Source organism: Malus domestica, chromosome 01 (genome assembly GCF_042453785.1).
Source record: "Malus domestica chromosome 01, GDT2T_hap1".
In the NCBI taxonomy this organism is placed as follows: Eukaryota; Viridiplantae; Streptophyta; class Magnoliopsida; order Rosales; family Rosaceae; genus Malus; species Malus domestica.
This window is the reverse complement of record NC_091661.1, coordinates 13,566,662-13,575,765: the sequence shown is the minus strand read 5'-3', so window position 1 is coordinate 13,575,765 and position 9,104 is coordinate 13,566,662.

Sequence of the window (9,104 nt, the reverse complement as noted above, 5' to 3'; positions counted from 1 at the left end):
TAAAACAATACACCCATGAAAACCCGACGTTTTTCATGTAAACCATGTCTTAGAACTCGAATGTTCTAACTTTAATGCTTATGGATATCTTATTTCCATAGCACAAATCCCAATCTTGTTCCCTCCATTCAGTGGATTGTCGAACAGTAACAAGTTTGATTTCACTGATTTGGACGTTTCTTAACATAAACCACTTTATATGGGTACAAGACGTGAACCTATACTTGACTATCAAGACCCTGAGAGACCATTGTAGCTAACAATGGCATGGAAGAGCTGAATAAGCCTCCACCATGATCTTCATTCGAAGACTTATGCCCGAAGCATTACAAACGGAAATACCTCCCTAACAAGGATTTCATGGCTTTTTGGCTCACTCCTACGAACTGTCTAATCATGAAAGACATTGTCTGAAGCACACCATGATTACGTCCATGAATGAGTACGATTTTGAAGTTTATAAATCCGATGGTATTTAGATTGGAGAATACTTTTTCATGTCCTTCCATGTTTCTAACTCGCTCTTGAGGCAGCCATGTAGAGAACGGAAGTTTACCAAATTCTCGGATCTGATTACTACCACAAAACGTGAGAGAAAGGTATAGACCTTGCTTCGGCTGAAGTCTATTGAATGGTATAAACCTAGTTCGGCTGGAGTTTACCAAATGTCTTAACCAAGTTCGGTTAAAGCCTACTGAATGGTGATGCTCTGCTTCTGAAGGGATGAACCGAAGGGCATGCTTTGCTTCGGCAAAGGCATACTGAACAGACCTTTCCAGCCTGGGCTGGAGCCTACCGGACCCAAGTCTGGGTCTGTCTCTCGCACAATCCAATTTCGAGTTTGTTTTTACAACATATGGTATAATCAGGGCCTGCCAAGGTGTGGCATTATGCCCGAAGCATGATCCTTGGCACTAAGACCTAAAACTTCAGGAATAAGGAATAATATTTCCAAACCTTAACCCTGCAGAATCTACTTCCCTCTCGATGGAATAGATCATTGGTTATGCACTTGTTCATGCCCCTATCAATGTTGTTGAGAAGTACCATTCTAGTAGTCAATATTTGAAACTAATTTGCTCCACCAAACATCGTTGAAAGAGTAAAATTTTGACATGGATGGCCTTGTTGGCCTAATCCCCTTAGTAAACCATTTACTTTGTGAACATTTCTTTATGTTCTTGGATTCTAGTTTGGTGTTTGCTTTAGTTATGGATAATCTTATTGATATTGTCGTCGAATATGAGTTAATTGAATCATGTTTCTTGTATACATCTGACCAAATTCAATTAAACACGTGAGGTACAAATGTGGGATAGTTAGTTGTCTGGATGAATGCGATACTACGCACACTAACTTTATACCTAAATCACATCTCTAGCAACGACTTAAGGTCCATCCAACCTGATTAAGAGCATTGGCACGCTCCTCGTTGTATAAATGGTATTAAATTTCCATTTAAGAGACCTTATATTTTCACAGTTCCAGAAGAACGTCATTGAGTTTTAACGATATTTGAGAGGACGATGATCATGAATAAAACCACTGAAGAAAATAGAGTAGAATATCTTTGCACCACCTCCAAAAATAAGCCTGAAGCTTTGCTTTGCGGCCAATGGGTTGTCTCCTAACTGGAAACACGCCATATGTGGTCGGCCTGGAACCGGGTGATTAAAGCAGTTTACTTGCTTTGGCACGACCTTTTAGGACACTTAAGTCTAACAATGGTGACATGATGCATCAACTTACCCGAAGTAAGGATCTCATGCCTACAAGCACACTTTGCCAAGCCTGCTCGTTGAAAAATTGATTTCCTAAATCATCCTTCGCAAATAGACGAAATCACCTTTTCACAGTGGATTCAAGGGAATATATGTGGACTAATCCAACCAAAATGAAAACCATATAAATACTTATGGTATTGGTTGATGAATTGAGAAATTGGTCACATGTTTGTCCACTCACATTGCTGCTAAACCTCCTGGCCGATTTTAAGGGTTCACCACCCTACTTATCCCTTAAAGTTTGGGAGATTGGATAATGCCGGAGAGTTTATATTGACAGTTTTCGAAAGTATTGCATGTCTTTTGGGTTTATAATTGAACATTGAATTCACATGTTCACCCCAAATAGCCTCGCATAGTGATCATAAATCGCAATTTAAATGATCGCCCGAACCTTGGTGAACGTACCAAGTTTTTAAATTTCTGCCTAGGGCTATGCAATCTTGTACGCAGTTATATTGGTCCGTCTTGAGTCCCATTGCCACTCGACCTATTCAACGTTACAGTTGGTTACTAGGTATGAATCTGACATTTCGTACTTATGCTTTTGGGTGCGCATTCCATGTGCCAAGTTGCGCCACTACAACGTACCAATATGGGTCCTTAAAGAAGGATGTGAATCTTTGTTGATTATGATTCTCCTTCACACTAGCTCTCTTAGAACCATTGCAAGTAATATTTTTACCCTTCATTTGCAGATTCTCACTTCAATGAGACAGTCTTCTAGCCGTTAGAGGGAGATAAGAACGTCAACGTTCCTGTAGAACGGTGCAAATTTGCGTGGACGTTGCCCACTATGTCTCATCACGATCCACGTACCGCACAAGTGTGGTAAGCAAGTGCAATGTATTCTAGCTTCAGAATGTTGCTCCAAACGCATTCTTCTGATCTAGCTAAAGTGACGAAATCATATACCAGCTACAAACATGCATGTAAGGATATACGTACTTAACGGAAGTCGAGTCGACATCCCTGGAAGGTGTGCGCTCCTGTTGGACGGTCTGGTACATCAGCAGATAACTAATCAATCTATCTTGGCCTAGAGCACGACAGATCAATCGGTTCATAGGATTCACTTCCTTAGAAGAGGAAGGTCACAACACAACAATGAATCCATACTAATCGTTATCTCAAATCATTTCCATCTCATGAGATTAATCTGGATTACTCCTGAGACTTGAAGTTCTTGGTCCAGTATACTAGTTTGGATGAGATAATGAAATTGAAATGAGATTATCATCGATGATGTTTTCACTTACATGGTAGCTACCGACATAAATGAAAAGAGACGATATCGAACCGTGTTCCGTTGATTAAGTGACAATGTAGAACTGATTAGACAACCGAAATTACAATCCAAGTCAAATTCCTTACTAAAGTGTGTTTTGGACTTATCGTTCCTACACTACCCAAGGTAACCCTGCTGTGTTACAAATGGGAAACGAAACGTAATGAGATGAATGAAACAGTGCGATATGATGCACGCTTTATGGTGCTAGGTTTCTCTTAAACACCTTGTGATTGATAGTAGCATTATGAAATGCGGTTAGTGTTTCTCCATAAGGATATAGATGCGGAGATTTACATGTAAGTTCCTGAAGAATTACATGGACTGGTTCAAATAGTTCCCAACCACGAAGCACCCTTTCAACTTGTTTGAGGCGTTCACTTATGGATTGAAGCAATTCGGCGGATGTGGTATACCCGTCAAAGTGATTATTTGATTAGTCAGGGATATGAATGAATGCCCTTGCGTGTTAAATTATGAAGTCTTATTTCAAATTGCTAAAGTTACAGTTTATGTCAAAGACATGAATCTCACTAAGACTCTACAAAAGCTTGACAAAATTGCCTCGCACCTGAAGACAAAATTTGAGATGATGGATCTTAGGAAAACTCATCTTGACTTGAAGTTCAAGCGTTGATTTGACGGTACTTTGGTCTACCAGTCGAACTACACCCTGAAGGTGTTACCTTTGAGTATACCTATGATCTTGCATACACTATATGCAAATGAGCCCCTTGAAAAGGTTATGGAATTCAAATTCCATATTTGAGTTCAACTTTGCACTTCATTGTACTCAGCTCATTGTATTAGACATGACATCTCATTCCCTGTTGATATATTGGTAAAGATGTAGCACCGCGCTTACACGTAACCACTGAATTGGTATTAAACACGTACCCTGAAGGTACTACTGATTTAGGCAAATCCCAATGCATCTCGAGTGGATCCAACCTCTTTGATCCTTGGAATGATGTTTACCTTGTTTGTTATGCTGATGCTAGTTACTTATGAAACCCAGACAAGGCAAAATCTCCAAATGGTTATGTCTTTACAGTTAGGATATCGCAATATCTTGGAGGTCCACGATATGACCTTAGTTGCGAAATCTTTGAATTATTCCAAGACTCACCTTACATCACTACACCACATGTGAGACATGGTTGAGAGCTCTTGTTGAGCATATTCGAAGTACTTGTTGTATTTCATCCATTGTTGAGTCCCAACGACGATCCATGAAGATTATGCTACATGTATCAACCTGACCAAGACATGATACATCAACGAAGTCAACGCCAAGACATATTGCGTCTACATCAGCAAATCATCAGGAGATTGAAGTCATACAAGCCAATCCCAGACAATTTGTCGACCTCTACACGACGTCATTGCCGAAGTCAACCTTCCAAAAGCTTGTCCGAGGAATTGGTATGCCTAACTATTCATATGAAATGCTTCTAGTTCTTATTTGGAAGTTCTGTCAAACTTAGGGGGAGTATCTAAAAGTATACTCACTTGATCTTAATGTACTATTTTTCCTTACGATTAGGAGCATTTTTTCCACTGAGTTTTTGCTACCTAACTAGGTTTTGACGAGGCACCCATCCTGGGTAGATCATACCCTTGTGAGCTTTTCTATTTGCATCCAGAAGACGTATAGTTTTGACTTAATGCAACTTCTCACCTTTCTCCTTAGCCTATGGGTTTTTATCCCACCTTGGGTTTTACCATAACGAAGTTTTGTAAGTATTACTTTTTATGCATTCTTCTGTTGATCTGAGATTCGCATTCACTCATTGTACCCACAACTTCATCAACTGTACTTGCTTCATCCTTGAAGACCTGTGTGCCATTTGTTCGAGTATTTACACACTTAAGGGGGAGTGTTGTAGTCCTATTAGATTAGGAATGTGATTGTATAAATCCTAGTGTATCTAGCGATATCTTGGAATATTCTCTAGGGTTAGATAATATCCTATTAGAGTTGTAATTCTATTAGGGTAAGGAATTAACCTTTCCTACTACTATAAATAAAGGCACCATGGGGTGGAATAGAACACACCTCACAATTACACATCTCTCTCTCTTCTCTCCCTATGCCGTACCCCCTCTCTCTTTCTGGCCTCCATAATTGTTTAGTGAATTCTACCTACAACAATGGTGATATTTTTGGGGCATTTTGATACAGATGCCTAGGTTTTGAAATTTTGAAATTATACATCCATGCCTATTAGAATTTTGATTAAGCATCTTTCCAAAATTTAGGTGTCACATATATTAAAAGTAGCCCTTTTTATGATGAAAATTACCGAATTTCCCATTATATTTAATATATCAATTAAAATCAGGATAATTTATGAAAAGTCCCTAATATCTTGTAGATACATATTCTAGTTTGATTTCACCATAGTCTTTTAATTTTAAAAACTTGAAACGTGATAATCTACTCTAACCCCAAATTGTAGTATCTATCGTACCATTCTTGGAATTTCTACTGTACCGTCTTCGAAGTTTCTATTGTTCATAAAATAATATTATTTTAATGTACCAGACATTTGATACATAAAGGCATTTTTTTTAAACGTCCCCTCCTTATGAAACGTTATACAGTGTGCGTTTGAAACATACCAATTATTTGATATGTTTTTTTTGCATTATTTTGTTTAGTTTGGTACGTTATTTGTCTGGGAGATGAATTTAAATGTTAATTGTCTTTTTTACCCTAATGTATAATTACCATCAAATATAAGATGAATGTAACAATACAACTAAAATTTATTAATAAACCCAAACAAACACCAAAGCGCAAACAAATCAACAACAGCAGCAATGGGAGATGCCATAGTGCTGAGGTCAAACAAATCAAATGACATGGAGAAGAGGATTCTATGGCTCGTTCCTTTGTCTCCTTATGGACTTGTAATAGTATATTTCCTATGACATATTGGGCGGAACAACCATGAATCCTTTGAGTTGAAATTGCCGAGGGCTTGGAAATCTTGGGAAAGTTGGAGCTTTGAAGAGAATAATTATCTCTTTGATCCAACTGACCATCACGAACATATATCCTTCTACCTTTATTTTCATCCATGCATGCATGCATGTGGTAAATCAAACTAAAAGATATGAAATTTCATCCAACAAAAAACATCCTAAAGATAAATATTTATCCCTAAAAATAGTTGGTTAAATCCTGTACTTAATTGATAGATAGTCACAACCAGAGAGAGGAATTCAATCTAAACGAAAGCGGGAAGAAAAATAAGAAGAAAGAAACAATAGCATTTAGAATTCATATTTAGACCATTTTGAAACAAACAAAAAAACCCCTAAACTAGTGCGACAAGCTCTTTTGCAATATGATTGCAAGGACGATCATATTGTTTGGATTAAGAATTTGTCCTCTTTTTCGTAGTCCTAACTTGAAATGGACTTCTCTTTGCAAATTTTGGGTTTTTATTTCTAAATGAATGTACGGATAAATATACGAATTGAATTAGGCTTGTGAGGGTAATTTAGGTAGTAAATATGGGTTTAAAGAGATATTGATCGTTTAATTAAAGTTAATATGGGTGAAAAAAGTAAGTTGGATGTAGAAAGAGCTTATATGGATTCAACTAAAATTTCCGAAAAGTTTATATATAAGTACTCGAGGTCTGCAAATTTAGAACGTACCAAGAGTTTGATACATTAATTAATGTTATATTGACATATAATCAATGGCGGAGCCAAAAATCGAAGCTAGCAGGGGCCTCTAAATCATATGAAAGAAATTGGACAAAAAATAATATAACTAATGCGAGAAAAGTTCATTTTTGTAGTGCAATGAAAAATTTTAATTAAAAGAGTGGAAGGGAGTTGTGAAAAAAAAAAAAGATTGACATAATTATATCATAAGCACCAAACTTCTTTATAAGTTCCTAAATTGAAATTGAACAAAAATTACTACACAGAACTGATAAAAAAATTCTTCCTCTATGCCATTTATGCGTGGTTTCATTGTTCAACAAATCATGCAAAAGGATGACTAACTAAAGAAGGCTAGTTGATATAAGGATTTGGTTTCATAGCAATACTACTGTGAAACACATTTTTTTGGTCAATTAGAGAAATATAATAATGCTAGCTAGGAGGAAAGTTATATAAATCAAAGAATAAAAACCATCTAATAAAAAACACACGAGCAGAAACAAAAAGTGAAGAAACTTTAGGATAGGCCTGGGCCTCTCCTAGTCCTCAAGTGGCTTTGCTACTGCATATAATGATCGTTTAGTTCATGAAACAATATTAATTTAGAATGAATCAAACATTTGAAACATAAAGTTTTTATTTTTGAAACATACCCGTCTCATGAAACGTTGTACAATGTGCGTTTGAAACATACCAATTATTTGGTATGTCTTTTTACGTTATTTCGATGAATAATGATCATTTGGTATTAAACTACCAACTAACTGGTATTGACCAAAAAAAAAAAAAAAAAAAAAAAAAAAGAAAAAAAACTGGTTGTAATTCATGTTATGTTGACACATAATTGTATGATTTATGAATGATATTAATAATTAATATTAGACTTAATCCCAATTGGTCATGCTTCTTCCCTTAGACTTAGACCTAGTTTGGGAGTGAGGTGCTTAAAAAAAAAGCACCTATGAAAAAAAGCTGTGAGGGTTTTAGGTGTTTGGTAAACTGAAAAAAAAGGGCTTATTTTGGAAGCTGCTGTGAGAATAAGCTGAAATCAAAGGAAAAAGCTGAAGCTGCTATTTGCAGCTTTGGAAAACTGGTTTTTTTTCAAAGCACACAGAGCTACAGTGCTCCTTTAATGAAAAGACCCACTATCAGACTGCTTTTTTTTCCAAAAGCACTTTTACAAAAAAGTTTACCAAACGCTCTGCTGATTTATTTCACAGCCGCTTATTCTCACAGCACAGCCGCTTATTCTCACAACAGTTTTTTTTCAAAGCACAGCAATACCAAACCAGCCCTTAATCCTCTCAGCATTTATTTTGCCGGGTTGCTTTCTTGTGGCTGGAGCCAAAATCAAAAGAAGTTGAGAGAGAGAGAGAGAGAGAGAGAGAGAGAGAGAGAGGTCTTGTGATGATGGAGGGTTTCGGTTTTGGTTTGACTCGTCTGAGATCGAGTGTAGCAGTGCCGGTGTGGATGGCAGTAGTAGCGGTGATGATAACAATGAGAGCAGAGTTAGCCAAGGGCAGCACACTTAACGTCGGAGGAAGCAAGATTAGTTGGGCACCAGGCGTTAACCTCTCAGACTGGTCCTCTCATGTAACATTTTACATTGATGATTGGCTCTGTAAGTATTACTACTCTACTCTTTTCTTTAATTTGTTATTTCTCTCTTTCTCATTATCGTAATCATCATTATTGTTTAAGCAGTGTTTGGTTAATTTCCTAGGAAAACATATAACTAATTTGAATACTAGTTATTCATAAAGCTATGTATTGGATCTTTCTCTTCCCTTTTTATCTGGCTTTGAAGTTGAACTTGAAGATTAAAAAAACAAAAAACAGTTGAACTTGAGGTTATTTTACTGGAGAAACAGTAGTATTTTCTTTAATTTGTAGAACCTCTCTTTTTTCTGGCATAAATTCTTTTTTTTTTTTTTTTTTTTTTGAGCAAGCGAATTGTCTACACTAAGTGGGAGGGGGTATCATTTTTCTTGAGAAAAGGTTTGGCATTTGAATTTGGAGAAGCAATGAGTTGGCGAACTTAGAAATAGGGATGTAAGGAAAGAAAACTGGCCGAGGTTGATTTTTAAGTACTTTTACGGATTGAGAACTCATACTTTTACAATATCTCATTTGTTGGTAAACATATAGAAAGTGATACGTAAACATGTTTGATCCTAAACTTTCGGCAGCCCATGTGAATCACTCGATTTGTTTGAGTATTGAAGAAGTTATGAATGTTTAAAGTTTACCTAGTTTCCGGCGAGTTTTCCAGTTTTCCAATTTTCCCTCGGACCAGTCACCTTTTAGGCTATTTTTTGGCCATCTCCGGCAATCATTGGGCTTCC